Raw genomic sequence first — 16,692 nt, 5'->3', positions numbered from 1 at the left:
GGTGAAGCACCATTGGCTATGTGAACATGTATAACAATCAGAACCAGCATAAAAGAGATGTGTGCACCATGAAACTCCCCTCCCCCACACTTAAGTTGTACATTGTCCCCAATGTACATATGCAAGCTCACTCAAAATATATCAAGGAAAAACATATTGGAGAGAAGCAATCAAAACAATGCTCCCCTTACTCCTAGTGTTGCATTTGATGGAGCTAAGTCTTTGGGAGTGTTCTTCCAACGGGTTGTGAAGCTCCCACAACCAAGTGCCGAAACACCTTGGCCATGCCCATGACAAAGTCTCAATTCCCATGATGACAAGACCATCTGCACGCATAGATGAGAGGGTTCAGTCAAGCTCAATAAAAACAAAAAGCAACCCCATTATATAAAGGATAAAGCAATGAATACAACTCGAGACACAAATAAAGATAAACTCAGAAGGAAAGTCCTTTTCAAAGAATACAAGTCCAAAATAAAATGCAGGAGTGATAAAACGAAAGGAAATAAATCAAGTGTCGGTGCCGTGCTCTAGCTCAGTTGCTGCTGCTGGTGCTAGATCGAATGGCGCCGGTGGAGGTGGTGATGGTGACGCCGGAGGGCCGGGAGTCTGCCCATCAGAAGCTCCTGTAACACGTCAAAACGGGCAACCATCTCGGTGTACTGTGCTGACAGTATCGCCCGAATTTCGATGATCTCAGACTAAGAGTACACTCACAGTGCTCTCAAGACTCTCAATACGATCATAGGCTCTTGAAAGGGTTCCCGGGCACCCAAAGCTCTCGGTCACCGTCAGTGCGGAATCTCCTGTTGCATCCCCTCTGCCCTAGGCTCTCAGTGGTGGATGTAACTAGAATGTGAACTCCGGGACCAAATCTGTGCACTACTCCCATCATCCTGAGAGTATCGAGTCCAACCGGAGATGGAATAACTGCCTTTTCGGCATCCCGAATGACATCCACGAGACCCATCCCCAGGAAGAGGGATAAAAAGATTTACCAATGAAAAGGGTATGAAAGCTTTGAATTCGGCACAAAAATTTGCTTGAAATCCCTCTAAAACAGTGATGAGAGGCTGTCGAGAGACTGATCAGGAGCGGTTTTCGGGTGGTTGGAGATGAAGAAGAAGAGATTTCGCAAAGATTTTAAAGAAAAACTCGCGTCTCCTGGAATTTTGTGTATCCACACGGGCGTGCGGAAATTACCCACGCCCCGTGCGTCTCCACAAGACAACATCACAGGGGCAAGTGCACGCCCCTGTGCGCTCTCGGGAAAACCCTCACTGTCTCTGAACGCTCTCGCACAGGCGTGTGGAAAATACCCACGCCCGTGCGCCCGACCTACAGGGGCAGCCGCACGCCCCTGTGGCTTCTCTATACATCCGAGAAAAATTTCCAAGTGTTTCGTACGCCCGTGCGGAAATTCCGCACGGGCGTGGACATTCACAGGCCCAACTCACAGGAGCAACCTCACGCCCATGTGCCTTCTCTAGATGGAGAGAGCTCCTCTCAAAAGTTTCGCACGGGCATGCGGAAATTACCCACGCCAGTGCGATTGTCAAAAGTTCACCGACAGGGGCGAGTCCACGCCCTGTGTGCTCTCGGGATAATCTGCCAAGATCCTGTAGGAAAACGCACACCCGTACAGAAATTACCCACGGGCGTGTGTTTATCACAAGGTCGCTCACAAGGGTGAGTCCACGCCCCTGTGCCTTCTCTGGATGAGCTCGCAATACAAATCCACGGGCATGCGGAAAATTCCACACGCTCGTGCGTTGTTCTGGATGGCTTAGAAAACTCTGCTGTTTCTGCAGAAAATTTCAAAACATGTTTACACACTAAGAGCCTGCCCTATTATGCAATTTGTACCAGTGAAAAACATGAGAAATAGCTCAAACGACCCAACTTCACCAAATCGATATGAAAACACACGGTGACATTAAAAAAACCCACAATAAAATCACAGCACAAGCATCTAAACTCAAGACACCAACACTCAACAATTTATTCATGCAAACAAACTAAACTAACCAACTAAGAAAACAATAAACACTTGGGTTGCCTCCCAAGAGGCGCTTGTTTAACGTCACTAAGCTTGACGTACCTTGTCTTACCTCACGGGGGTTCATAGATGAAGGTTGCCTTCTTACCCATGGCTTGGAAGCATGATGAGCAAAGTCTCTTGAGGGTAGAGGGTGAATTATCTGGCTTGGGTGCACCTAGCAATGGTTCAACCACCTTGTTCGGTTCACGAATGTCTCCAACAGCCTTGGAGCGCTTCCGGTGGCGTCACCTCGCCCTCTTCATCTTCCAGAGCACCTTCTTCAGGATCCCCATAGTAGATGGTACCTCTTCCGTCGAATCAAGCATCATTACTTCTTCCTTGTCCTCTTCTTGGTCGAACAAACCTTCGTATCGATCCGGGTTGAACATCTCCACACGCCCCTGTGCCTTCTCTGGATGAGCTTGCAATACAAATCCACGGGCATGCGGAAATTCCACACGCTCGTGCGTTTTCTCTGGATGGCTTAGAAAACTCTGCTGTTTCTGCAGAAAATTTCTGAACATGTTTACACACTAAGAGTCTGCCCTATTATGCAATTTGTACCAGTGAAAAACATGAGAAATAGCTCATACGACCCAACTTCACCAAATCGATATGAAAACACACGGTGACATTAAAAAAACCCACAATAAAATCACAGCACAAGCATCTAAACTCAAGACACCAACACTCAACAATTTATTCATGCAAACAAACTAAACTAACCAACTAAGAAAACAATAAACACTTGGGTTGCCTCCCAAGAGGCGCTTGTTTAACGTCACTAAGCTTGACGTACCTTGTCTTACCTCACGGGGGTTCATAGATGAAGGTTGCCTTCTTACCCATGGCTTGGAAGCATGATGAGCAAAGTCTCTTGAGGGTAGAGGGTGAATTATCTGGCTTGGGTGCACCTAGCAATGGTTCAACCACCTTGTTCGGTTCACGCATGTCTCCAACAGCCTTGGAGCGCTTCCGGTGGCGTCACCTCGCCCTCTTCATCTTCCAGAGCACCTTCTTCAGGATCCCCAGAGTAGATGGTACCTCTTCCGTCGAATCAAGCATCATTACTTCTTCCATGTCCTCTTCTTGGTCGAACAAACCTTCGTATGGATCCGGGTTGAACATCTCCTGCATGTATTCATCAACAAGCTCATCAGTAGTGTCTAGAAAATACAAAGTATCATCGAAATCAAGAGAATGCCGCATGGCTTCAGCAAGGCGGTATGTGAGCTTGTCATCTAAAACTCTCAATGTGAGCTCTCCGCCATCCATGTCAATCAATGCTTTGGAAGTCCGCAAAAATGGCCTCCCAAGTATCAAAGGTACATCCGCATCCTCATAGACATCTAGCACTAAAAAGTCAACAGGAAAAATGTACTTGTCCACCTTGGCAAGCACGTTTCAATAATGCCCCTCGGATGCTTCACCATTTGGTCTGCAAATTGCAAAGTCATCCGAGTAGGCTTAGGCTCACCAAGCCTAGCTTCTGAAAGAAAGTGTATGGCATGACGTTGATACTGGCCCCTGAGTCCGCCAATGCCATTTCTTCACCTAGATTGCTAATATTACATGGAATGATGAAGCTTCACGGGTCTTTCTTCTTGTTCGGCATGTTCTTTTGCAACACCGCCGAGCACGAAGCATCTAGAATCACTGAAGTACTCTCCTCTAACTTCCTCTTATTAGTCAACAAGTCTTTCAAAAATTTTGCATACTTAGGCATTTGGGCCAATGCCTCAACAAAAGGAATATTGTGTGGAGTTGCTTGAACAAACTTAGGAACTTCTTGTACTGTTCATCCCCTTGGTCATTCTTCAATCTAGAGGGATAAGGGATTCTTGGCTTGAAAGATGGGGGTGCCATCTCCTTCTCTTTTGTTGTTCCCTCCTCGACCTCTATGACCTCGGGTGCGTGTTCACTTGGCTTCTCATTCGGAAGCCTACCTTTAACATCAATACCATTTCTCAAAGTGATTGCCTTCACATGCTCTCTAGGGTTGGTCTCGGTATTACTTGGCAAGCTTCCTTGTAACCTTTCCAATAAGAACTTCGCAATTTGTCCCACTTGATTTTCAAGATTATGCAAAGAGGCGGTGTGGTTGCGAAGTGTAGCCTCAACTGATTGAAACCTTGCATCCGACGATTGCGCAAACCTAGTCAAGGCCTTCTCCAAATCGGTCATTCGGGTCTCCAAACCTGAAACTCTATTTTCCATGTTTGGGGCTTGTTGTTGTTGGAAACCCGGTGGCCCCATGGCCTTTTGTGGACCTTGGTTGCTCCACGAGAAATTGGGATGATTTTTCCAACCCGGATTGTAGGTGTTACTGCATCTATCTCTTAGAGACCGGCCACCTTTTTCTTCTCCCTGGCATTCTATTGGTAACTGTTTAACCCTATTTCTTCAATTAATTGACAAGCCTCACCGGGGGTCTTGCTACCTAAGGTGCCTCCTCCTGCCGTATCCAAGAGTTGCTTTGTACTCGGATTCAAACCGTTGTAAAAAGTCTGAACAATAATCCACTCCAGGAATCCGTGTTGTGGGCACTTTTTCAGGAGCTCCTTGAACTTTTGCCACGTCTCAAATAGAGACTCCAATTCCAACTGTACAAAGGATGAGATCTCATTCCTAAGCTTTACAGATTTTCCGGGAGGGAAATAATGGAAAAGCTTCTGCCCTCTCCTCACATGTGGTAATCGAGGCTCTAGGTAATGAGTGTAGCCACTGCTTCGCTCTCCCCTTTAAGGAAAATGGGATGGCTCTCAACTTGATGGCATCATCCATCACCCCGTTTATCTTCAGCATATCACACACCTCGAGAAAATTCTCTATATGACTGTTTGGATCCTCATCGCCCAAATCATTGAACTGTACGGATTGCTGCAACATGTGGACGAATGCCGGCTTCAGCTCGAAGTTCTAAGTTGTAATCAGGGGACGCACAATACTCGATTGTGTCCCCAACACTGAAGGTCTAGCATAATCGGATAATGTCCGCTGTTGCGCATTATGTTCTGCCATGTTTTCAGACTCTTTTACTTCCAAATCAGCTAGATTAGACTGTTCTTGCACAGGTTCTTTCCCTTTCCTTCTAAGTGTACGTTCGAGTTCGGGATCTCCTTCAATCAATATTGAGGGGTTCCCTCGAGTCATAACCTGGAGCTGCACCCAAAAAGAAAGAAAAAAGAAATCAGAACGATGATAGAATAAGAAGATATGAAATAGAATGAATGAATAGCTAAGAAAACAAAGTACAAAGTATCTCTAAATGCCAACTCCCTGGCAACGGCGCCAAAAACATAACGAACACCCTTTGCGTAAGTCTTGTAAGTGCACGGGGTCGTTGAAGTAATAATCCCAGATGAGTGGGTATCGTATCCATAGAGTAGGGAGTAATGATACTTAAATTATTTCTTAACTATGTGAAAGATGAATAGTGATGTGTGACAAGATATCAAATAACAAAAGTAAAAGCAGCAAGAAAGAAAGCACAAGTAAAAGAGAAGGTAAGGCAATCGATATAAATGGGGTACCCGGATATTGTTCCGCCTAGGACAATCGTTTCAAGTGCAATAACCCTCTATTATGTTTCCTAACTAATGCAATAGTGAGTCATGGAGATCCTTAAATGCATGGTCCAAATCTAAGGTCAACCATGCCTAACTCTATACATGTCCCGGAGGAGAAATTGAATAACCTCCCAAACTCGCACTCGTATAGAATCGCAATGAGCTCTAGGGATTCCAAGTGATAAATCCTCTTCCTAGATGTAGACCTAACCCTTTGGTCCAGGTGGAAGCTCCCTAGCCACAATTAAGCCCTAGATGCTAAGATCACTTCTACGCTTCACTCCGTTGTACCCACAACTAAGCCCAAGCGGAAGGTCATCCCTTAGCCCATTCACTCTACTATGACCACAAAGAACTCAAGCAAACGGAGGTAGAATAAATCACACCGGAGAGGAAAGGGGACGCTCCGCTACCTCTCGACTTACCCTCTCAACCCTCTCCAACTAGATTTGTCTAACACTCGTTGTATGTCACTCACTCACAAGGGTTACCAATGAGAACTCTCAACCTTAGTGTCACTCTAGGGGAGTATTCAAACAATCAAGTATTCAAGGTTGGAACTCACAATAAACATCAATTAATTGAAAGCATAACAAAGAGATTCAATGAAACGAATACATCCAAGGGTTCACAAATGCCCAAGTACCCACTAGGGGGTTTAGCTCTCCATGGAGCCAGATACAATCAATGAAATCGAATGTAAAAGCATAGAATCCATAGAAAACCCCCTCGATAATCATGACGATGGTCTTGTGGAGAGTCCTCTACTCGTCACAAGGGTCCCTTTGTCCGGCCTAGGATACACCTCGCCGGATCGGTGCCAACGAAAGCTCTTCCAATAACCTCTTCCAAACGGCGCGCGATATCGGAGCCGTAGAACCTCTCCAAATCCCTAGCCAATACCCCTCAAAACCCTACCCGAAGCCCTCTCTCAAGTTGGGGAAAAGATGGAGAAAAGAATGCCGAAATCTGAGTTGAAATCGGCTTTAAAATGGCTGGACTCAGGAATCCACACGCCCCTATGAGCACCCCTGTGGATTTTACTACATTGTTTACTACAGTAACCTGCTACAGTACTGGCCCGAAATACTCCCGAATCCATGCTTTCATCGAGGTAACGCAAACGGGCACACGTTTAAGTCGTGGATTGCTTTGCTTCTTCAATAACGGACATGTTGGTGGAGATCTTGTTCTATATGCACAAGTCAGAATGCTTGAATGTGACTGCCCTTGTGCCCCTCCAAATAGTTGTGCTAACTCGAATACGAGGAGGTTGACACACATTCCCACATCTCGAACCCGACCTATGTCTTCGCGTTTGAACCTTAGCAAGATTTCCTCCAAATTGTTGCATTACGGCCCACATTGGCTTCTTTCTCTCATAATCGCCCTCACAACCCTACCTGCATGAAAGTAAAATAAATATACATATATTAGCGTTAAAATCCAAGAAAAGTAATGCTCAACATAAGGAAAGAATGCTTCACATTCTTATCACACAAGCACTTATCACTCCACCTAGGATCTAAACATGAAGTGCAAGACTTACTAAATGTTTCTAAACCAAGTTAGATGAGATGAGGTAATCCAAGGACAATTGGTCCTTGACTCCAGGCCACTGATATTAGTCCCCTACGAGGTCCCAGTGGAGAAATCGGTCAATCTCAACACCTCACATCACATATGAGTACAATAAACTCAAGAGATAACTAGGAGTGCAACTGATTCCTAAAAATAAACCTAACCTTACTTGTAGGCGAAAGATCCCTAACCCCCTACAAGGTCCCAGCAGAGAAATCTCTCAATCTCATGGCTCACACCAAGTATGGTTGAATAACGCTTAGGGAATATGGAGACATGAAGCACTTATCGGAGGTGAAAGGGGACACTCTACTATCTCATAGCTCACCCCCACAACCGGAGTTCTAACCCTAATAGAGACCTCTCTCTCACCAAGGCAACAAATCATGCATTACGAAATAATCACAAAGATTAATACGATATGCAAGCAATGAGAAAATAAGATTAAAACTCAAATGAACACGGAATTAATAGAAAACACAAAGAAAGTCAATATAAAAGATAAGATCCTAATGTTCACATGTACAAATACCTACTAGGGTTTAGCCCTCCATGGGGCAAGTTACAAAGTAAAGAATAATCTAATAAAAAAAATATAAACCATGGAATAAAACCCCCTTGAATTCGTGTTGATTGCCTTGATGGGTCGCTCAATGTCTTGAAGGATCCCTCTCTGAAGCTATGTTGCCGAAGGCCCCTCGATGCTTCGACGGAGAAAAGATCTATAAAAGTTTGCGAAGAAAGCTCCTTAGCCAACTCGCCCTTCAATCACTAGCAAAAAGTCTCCAAAGAATTGGGCAAAAGATCTATTTATACGCCTAAACCGTGTCTGCCACGAGTCTCCAAGTGATCGATTGTGTGAGATTTCACACGCCTGCATGAGCTACACAAATTCCAACGCAACCGCTTGGAATTTCCATGTGGTTGTGCAAACAATACATGTGCCCTTCCAACTAGCAAATTCGCTTGAATCCTCTTGGAAGTTGGCACACACCTCCATGTACATGAGCTCCTCTTGTGTCTTGATCATTAGATTACACAAAAACCCCAAAAATGTGTCTTTATATTCTATCTTTGCTTATTTTTCGTCCTTCAAGGCATTCACAACCCATATGAGACATAAACCATGGTAAAAATGATGCTGAAGGCATGTAAATCATATAGAGAAGAAATATGTCTACTTAAGCACTTATTAGGCATATAGGAATTAATACACTCACTGTAAGTGTACGGGTCACACACAAGTAATACAGTGGTACCCCGCTATGGGTAGGATTGTTGAATCTCAGGGACTGGACTTAAAGTATTAATTCTTCTTTTAATCTCTAGTTAAGCAAGAATAAGGTTTGATTCAGAAAAGTAAAGTAGAATAAGTAAGAAAGAATAGGTGGACATAGCAGGTAGATTTGGAAGAAGAGTTTCAACAATAAGAGAACAATGCCCCGCGATGATTCCTATGAGCTATAGCATCTAACTAACCTCTAATGCCTACCAAGTACATTCTTTAGTTTTTGTGTGTGCTGAGAAGCAATGTTGCATCTATGGTTGTCAAATACACCGAGTTTCGCTTGATAACTATTGTTTTATACACAATGAGTTTTACAATCACACAAGGTGACTACCTCTACAGCAATCCACACACCAAGTCTTACCCAAGCAACTGTGCAAATCAAACACATCAAGTTATGCAAACACATGATTAAACACAAGGACCAAAATAACTCCTTAGAATATTAAAAGAGAGTATTCAAAGCATACAAAACATCATAGTTCAACATCCCAGGGCACCGTGGACGGTTAGCCCCTCATGGATGGGTACAATATGGAAGAAGCAATTCAAGATCTAAAAAAAAAAGACATGACTCCCTTCTTCTCAAGAAACTATTCCTAGTTGAGCTCTGTATGCTAGCCCCACTGCCCTTGTGCCTCCGACTCATCCTTGATCTTCTTAGATGGTGTGGTGAAGCTTGATCTTCACCCTCATCAAAGTCCTCTCGGTGGAGAAGAGAAATCCAACAAAGATCTAGTGAAACCCTAGAAATCTCTAGTTAAATGTCTAATTTTGAGCTCGACAAGGTCTGAGCATGGTCGTGCTTGGACGGTTCTCTCACTGAGAATTCTAAATGAACCGGTTAAGTGCTGGCCTGGGATAAATAGTGGGATGAGAACAGTCATGCTCCACCCGTGCTCTGCCTATGCATGATTATGCTAGGAGCCTCCAGAGCGTGCATTCCCTATTTAGTAGAAGATACCTCCCGGCTGAGTTTTTCAGGGGGACAGGCACGGTCGTGCTTAGACCGTGCTTCTCCTAAGAGCACCCTCATGCTTGAATATTTGCTTGGTCATCTTCAGGCTGAGATATTCAAGGGGACAGAGCATGATCATGCTCTACCCGTGTCAGTATTGAGCACTTAGCAAAATTTTCATTCTTTTGCTCGTTTACACCCTGATTTCACTCCAAGTTGGTTCGAGCACCTCATTCCTGTACAAGGAGCAAATATACCTAGAATAGCTTCTCATATAGATAAAATTATACTAAAAGACAAGAAAATAAATGGATTGAGGGTAAGTAAACATGATATGAAATGCACTCATCAAGAATCATCCCCGGGGTATTGCTCTCTTATTATTAAAACTCAACCCTAGTATACTTGGTTCTTCCACCACTTTATTCTTTAGTATTGTTAGTAGTTAACTTTATTGCTGGTAATGATCCAAACACTAGTGTGTTTTAGGAAAATTAGGATTCTGGTGATCTAGTTGTTTATGTTGTCCATATTTGTGTATGTATTTTTTCGTTTGTTTAATCACTCATTTTATATTTCTTTTCTTATTTTACTTTTGAATCTTGAGCTGATTTTGCTTCATTTTATTCTGTAAAGGAATAATTGTATGACCCGAGGGAGTACTTCATCTCTATCGGTAAGCCCTAATCCCAAAGTCGAGAGAAGTCTTCAAAGAAGGTTGAGGTATGCCAACCGAAATGAAATTGGGTCAGTGGAAGTGAGTATTAAGGTGAATCAAAAGGAGGAAATGGCCAGGAATCAGCAATAAAGCATTTCAGATTTTGCACGACCAAACTTGGAAGGAGTGGGGTCTCATATTGTTCGTCTCTTGTTATGGCGAAAACTTTTGAGTTGAAACCAAACTTCATACAGATGGTGTAGCAGATGTGCCAGTTTGATGGGTTTTAGGATGAAGACCCATATGATCCCCTGAAAATTTTATTGGAAATCTGCAACACATTCAAGGCAAAACAAGTATTTGAGGATGTTGTTCGCCTTAGACTCTTCCCATTCTCGGTGAAAGGAAGGGCCAACCAATGGATAAATTACATGTCACATGAGTTTATCACAACATGGAAGTAGATGTATGAGACTTTTCTCACATGATATTTCCCTCTGGTGAAGATTACCAAGTTAAGGTGTGATGTTACGCCCGGACCCTAACCGGCCATGTGACAATCGCCATGACAACAAGGAGTGGGCCTTACAACGTCCCGCGTCGTAGTCACCGTAAGGCTCAAACAAACCTGTTAACACAACTTATATCCCAAAAGATAACAGACAACGACCGCCTTGTTCTCTATGACACACGTAGCTATTGGTTAAGGTTCAATACAAACATTTAAGGTAGAATTTGGATGGCGGAATGGGAATGAGAATGGGAATAAAAACTTTGAGTAGGGGGATGGGAATGAAAACTTTGGGTAGGGGATGGGATTGAAAACTTTGTTTGGTTTGAGGAGAAATTTATTAGGAATGTAAAAGGTTAGAAGAGAATGAGAATATTACCATTATACCCGTAATATAAAAAATAATGTTTATAATTCATAAATGGGTTTATTTTTAATATTTAAATTAACTATAACTATTATAATAATATATTAAATTATGTAATTAACTATGGCCATAATAATTATATTATATTTATGTTTATAAACAAAACACAAGTATTAAGCTAAAGAAACCATCATCTGGTTCCTTTTAGTGGTGCCACATAGAAACACAAAAAAAAAAAAAGAAGAAAAAACATTCATGCATATCATCATCCAAAGTATTTTTAAGTAAATACCAAAATAACAAGAGAAGTTCCCTTCAAACACTACTACATCACTGACATGTTATCAACTACCAATTCCTTGCTTCCACTTCTTCTTAGAGAGGTTATATTTTGCTATTTGCATCTCCTTACTATATACACAATCAAATTAAAATTTTTTTTATAAAAGTCAGCTAAGAAACATAAACACAAGCATAATGAAATGTGATTGACAATTGCTATTATAGCTTTGTTGATACAAAATTCAAGTGACAATCATCAGTTTGTGCATAAAAAACTTCATAATTAGCAATAAAAACACATTAAATATCACAACCCTTTAGCCTGTGATTGACAAAAACCCATCACAACTTCATGCCACTATTATAGCTTTAATGATACCAGTGGGTACCGAGTGACAAAAGAAAAGGTCTTAAAACACCTTAAGTTGATTCTCATCTTTTGCCAAGTGACACGTCCGAATATGCGTGTAAACCGCAAGTGCACGGTTGTCGAAGTAAAAATACCCCAGTGAGAGGGTAATCGAATCCACAGGGAATAGAGCTTAGAACCACCAAGGTTGCTATTTAACTAGAATGAAAATATGTTGAAAGTGATGTGACCACAAACTCAATACAAATGAGAATAAGAAAAGATAAAGGATGCGCAATTAAAAGATAGGGGAGGCAATCGACGATAAATGGGGTACCTGGATATTGTTCCGCCTAGGACAATCGTTTCAAGTGCAAGAAACCTCTATTATGCTTCCTAATTAATGCAATAGTGAGTTGTGGAAATCCTTAATTGCATAGTCCCAAATCTAAGGTCAACCATGCCTAACTCTATACATGTCCCAGAGGAGAAATCGAACAATCTCAACACCTCGCACTCGTATAGGATTGCAATGAGCTCTAGGGATTCCAAGTGATAAACCCTATTTCTATGTATAGACCTAACCCTTTGGTCCAGGTGAAAGATCCCTAGCCACAATTAAGCCCTAGATGCTAAAATCACTTCAACGCTTCACTCCGTTGCACTCGCAACTAAGCCCCAGCGGAAGGTCATCTCTTAACCCATTCACTCTACTATGGCCGCAAAGAACTCATGGAACATGGAGGTAGGATAGATCACACCAGAAGGTAAAGGGGATGCTCCGCTACCTCTCGACTCATCCTCTCAACCCTCTCCAATCTAGCTTTGTCTAACTCTCATGATGTGTCACTCACTCACAAGAGTTACCAAGAAGAACTCTCAACCTTAGTGTCACTCTAGGGGAGTATTCATACAATCAAGCATACAAGATTGGAACTCACAATAAACATCAATTAATTGAAAGCATAATAAAGAGATTCAATGAAACGAATATATCCTAGTGTTCACAAATACCCAAGTACCCACTAGGGATTTAGCTCTCCATGGAGCAAAATACAATAGATAATGAAATCAAAACTAAAGAGATGCAATCCATGAATGAAAACCCCCTTGTGTTCGTGTCGAAGGTCTTATGGATCGGCTGTGTCTTCTTCAAAGGTCCCCTCGTCAAACCTAGGGCACACCTCGTCGGATCGGTGCCGACGAAAACTCCCCCAATAGCTCTCTTCCGAAGGAAACGCGGTGGCGAAGGCCGTCAAACCTCTCCAAAGCCTTGTCAAAGCCTCTCCAAACCCTAGCCGTCGGCTCCTCCAAAGATGGGGAAAAGTGGAAGAAAAGATAGGAGAAAAGATAGAGAAATCGGGGATGTATCACGGCTTTTAAAAGGCTGGAATTGGGCATCCACACGGAGGTGTGGAAGTTCCACACGCCCTTGTGGAATTTCAACACGGGGGTGTGGAATTTCCACACGCCCGTGTAGATTCTCTGGAATTCTGATTTTCGGCCAGCTGTTAACAGTAGCTACTACAGTTTTGCTACAGTGAATTCTCTAGAATTCTGATTTTCGCCCGCCAAAAACATTCCCGAATCCATTTTTTATCGAAACAACATAAACGGGCACACGTTTATGCCGTAGATCGCGTCGCTTCTTCAATAAACAGTTTCATTGGTGAAGATCTTGCTATCATTGCACAAGTTGGGATACGCATATGTGACTGCCTTCGTGCCAAGCCAACACATTGTAATGGCTTGAATACATGGAGGTTGCCATACATTCACGTATCTTAGAGCCCCACTTGTGTCTTCGCGTTGTTGCTTCTAAAGTTCCACCAAATAGTGCGTACACGATCTACTTTTGGCTTCTTTTCTTAAAACATAGTTTCACAACCCTACATGCGCAAAAGAACACAAATACACATGTATAAGCACTTAAACCTGATAAAAGTAATGCTCATTGTAAGGAAAGAACACTTCGCATTCATATCACACAAGCACTTATCAAACTCCGCCACAATTAAGCTTTTGTTTGTCCTCAAGCAAAAAATTAAAACATTAAAGCATAGACGAAGGAAATATTGGAAGTGCTTGGCCTTAGGTTCACCAAAGCATACAAAGAGAGTATTCTACAAGTAAGGGAAATTCCAACACACAATACAAAAACTCAATGCTCTAGCTAAAAACCTGAATCGAAAAGGACAACAAACCTGAAATCGTGTAAGTGTGTGAACTCACTCAAGTCAACCCAAGGTATACTCCTCAAAGTTCTAAGCATAAGGGACTTATTTATCTACCAAAAGTAACAAAAATTTCAAAGATGGTAGTAGCTTCACACATCCTCTAAGGTAGCCCTTTCCAAAGCGGCCGCTACGGTGGCTTTCACACTTTCGAGGTGGTAGCTCTTTCTACCGGAGTGGTAGCCTTTACTCATCCTATGAGATAGCTCTTTCTCTCATTAAGGCATAACTAATATCCGACTTATGGGAGTAGCTTCATACTTCATTGGTGGTAGCTCTTTCTCTCATTAAGGCATAACTAATATCCGACTTATGGGAGTAGCTTTATACATTGGTGGTAGCTCTTTCCACCCAACAAGCACAACTAAGCAATAAAACTTTTTTTTTCTTTTCATTTTCCATTTTTTTAGGATTAACAAAAGAAGCAACTATAACTAGTCCCTTTTACATCAAACTTGAGTTTCCAAAAGAGTTTAAAGACTGAATAGTGCAACAAATGTCAATCGGGCAAAAATTCCTAGAAATTCAAGCAAAAACTAGAGCATGAGAACATTCAATGTTAAAAATTCTCCTAAACTCAAGAATACAATCATTGCAACTAAGGTGAACCGCCATTGGCTACGTGAGCACGTATGTCAATCAAAAACAAAGTAAGGGACATGTGCAATGTGAACTCCCACCCCCCACCCACCCACACACACACACACACTTAAGATGTACATTGTCCTCAATGTACACGTGCAAGCACAATAAAAGTATAACAATTTAAAACACATGTGGGAGTGGGCAATTAAAATAATACTCCCCTGACTCCTAGTGGTGCGTTTGATGGAGCTAAATCCTTGGGAGTTAAATTCCAACAGGTCGTGTAGCACATACAGCCAAGTGTAAAACACATTGACCGTGTCTATGAGTAACCCTCAATTTTCATACTGACAAGACCATCTGCACGCATACAAAAGGGGGTTCAGTGAGGCTCAATAAACAAAACAACTCGATTATATTAAAAAATATAGAGCAATAAAATATAACTCGAGACAAAACTAAAAGATAAACTTAGAAGGAGTATCCTTTCTGAGCATACAAGTCCAAAATAAAATGCGAAAAATAAGAATAGAGAAAGTAAAGATGCCTCAAGTGTAGGTGTCAATTGCTGGTGCATCTGTTGCCGCTACTGGTGAAGATGACGCTGGTGCTGCAAAATAAATGAAGATTGGGCGAAGAAAAGAGAAAGAAAAGCTTACCGACGAAATGAGAATGAGAGACTAGAAAATGGCCGGAAAACTCAAGTAACAACCCTTTAAAATAATGGTGAAAGTCAGGAAAGTGCAAGGGTGTTCTCTGAGTGATTAGGAGTGTAAAGATAAAGAAACCAAAAAGATTGTAAAGAAAACCCGCGGCTCTTGAGTTTTTGTGCATCCACACGTGCGTGTGGAAATTACCCACGCCCGTGTGACTCCCCAGGAGAGACCCACAGCGGCAAACGCACTCCCCTGTGGCTTCTCTGTCCAATCGAGAAAATTCTCTAAGTGTTTCACACGCCCGTGCGACAATTCCACACGGGCGTGGATCCTTACTGGGCAATTCACAGGGGCAGACGCACACTCTTGTGTCTTCTCGGGATGGAGGAGAAATTCTCTTCAGAGAAACACACGCCCCTGTGTCTTCTTTCATTTGGTTTCAAAAAGATGTTACCCAAAGAAATCCGGTGAGTTTAATCTGACATGGATGTCGGCAATCCAACATGGTCGCCGGACTTCCACATCACCTGTGCAATGGCATGTGCCACATGGATTAAAATGCCACATAGATTAAAATAATGCCACATCAGCCCTTTCTTCTTCTTCTTCTTTCTCCTTTTCATCTCTCAAATCCAAGAATCCTAAGAATCAAGGTCCTTCTTCTTTCTCCTTTTCATCTCTCACGTTCGAGAATCATGAGAATCCACAGCAAGTCGATGGAAATATTGAGGAAAGGAGATTCTTTTATTAGGTTTCAGATATATGTGTTCAAAGCATGGGAGTCTCTAAAGCTTGGTTTGCTTCAATGGGAGTTGTAAGGAAATCATCACCAATCAAAGTTATGAAGATGTCTGAACTCATTCACATTGTCATTGTCCTCACATTAACATTTTCTGTAAAATTACTTGAATGCAGTTGATTCCCTTGAACACAATTATTGATCTAATAATATCCTAAGAATTTTTGTGACATTTCTCTTTCAATGAAATGACAGTGTTGTGAAGTTATAATTACTGAAATTTAAGAGCATCTAATATTGACAAAAAAAACTACAAAAACTAATCTGTAGAGGGATATACATAATAATGCTAGTTGTTTGATCTTCTAAGCAAGGGATTATTTTCTGAAAGATCTAGATTCTCAGGATTCTTGGATTTCAGAGATGAAAAGGAAAAAGAAAGAAAGAAAGAAACAAGAAGAAGAAGAAGAAGAAGAAGAAGAAGAAGAAGAAGAAGAAGAAGAAGGGGCTAACAATGGCGTTATTTTAATCTACATGGCACATGCTACTGGGTAGGTGATATGAAAATCTGGTAACCACAATTGATTATTTGTGTCCAAGTCAGATTAAACTCACCAGAATTTTAGGTTAACATCTTTTTAAAACCAAATGAAGATGGGGGAACCATTTTGCAACAAATCAAAATGCGCTACCCAAACTGATAATTGGGTATAATGTGGTGCCCAACAGCAATATTTACTCATAAGTATATTATCAGCTTGCAGATTATTCTTATGATTATCAATTTTTCGGCTTCATATCCTAGTCATGCAAATCAACTATTGCAAGATCTCTAGAATAATTCCAAAGACAGCATGAGGAACCACAGCCAGAA

At 41.9% G+C, this 16,692-nt stretch overlaps 1 non-coding gene across 1 annotated transcript; it reads left to right on the top strand.

Annotated features, from left to right (window-relative positions):
• The first annotated feature begins 4,570 nt into the window (after positions 1 to 4,570).
• LOC120271244 lies at positions 4,571 to 4,677 on the top strand. Its single transcript, XR_005539863.1, has one exon. It is a non-coding gene; the product is annotated as a small nucleolar RNA R71 (small nucleolar RNA).
• Positions 4,678 to 16,692: the final 12,015 nt, after the last annotated feature.

Source organism: Dioscorea cayenensis, chromosome 10 (assembly GCF_009730915.1).
Source record: "Dioscorea cayenensis subsp. rotundata cultivar TDr96_F1 chromosome 10, TDr96_F1_v2_PseudoChromosome.rev07_lg8_w22 25.fasta, whole genome shotgun sequence".
Classification (NCBI taxonomy): Eukaryota; Viridiplantae; Streptophyta; class Magnoliopsida; order Dioscoreales; family Dioscoreaceae; genus Dioscorea; species Dioscorea cayenensis.
This window is presented reverse-complemented; position numbering and strand designations above follow the sequence as displayed.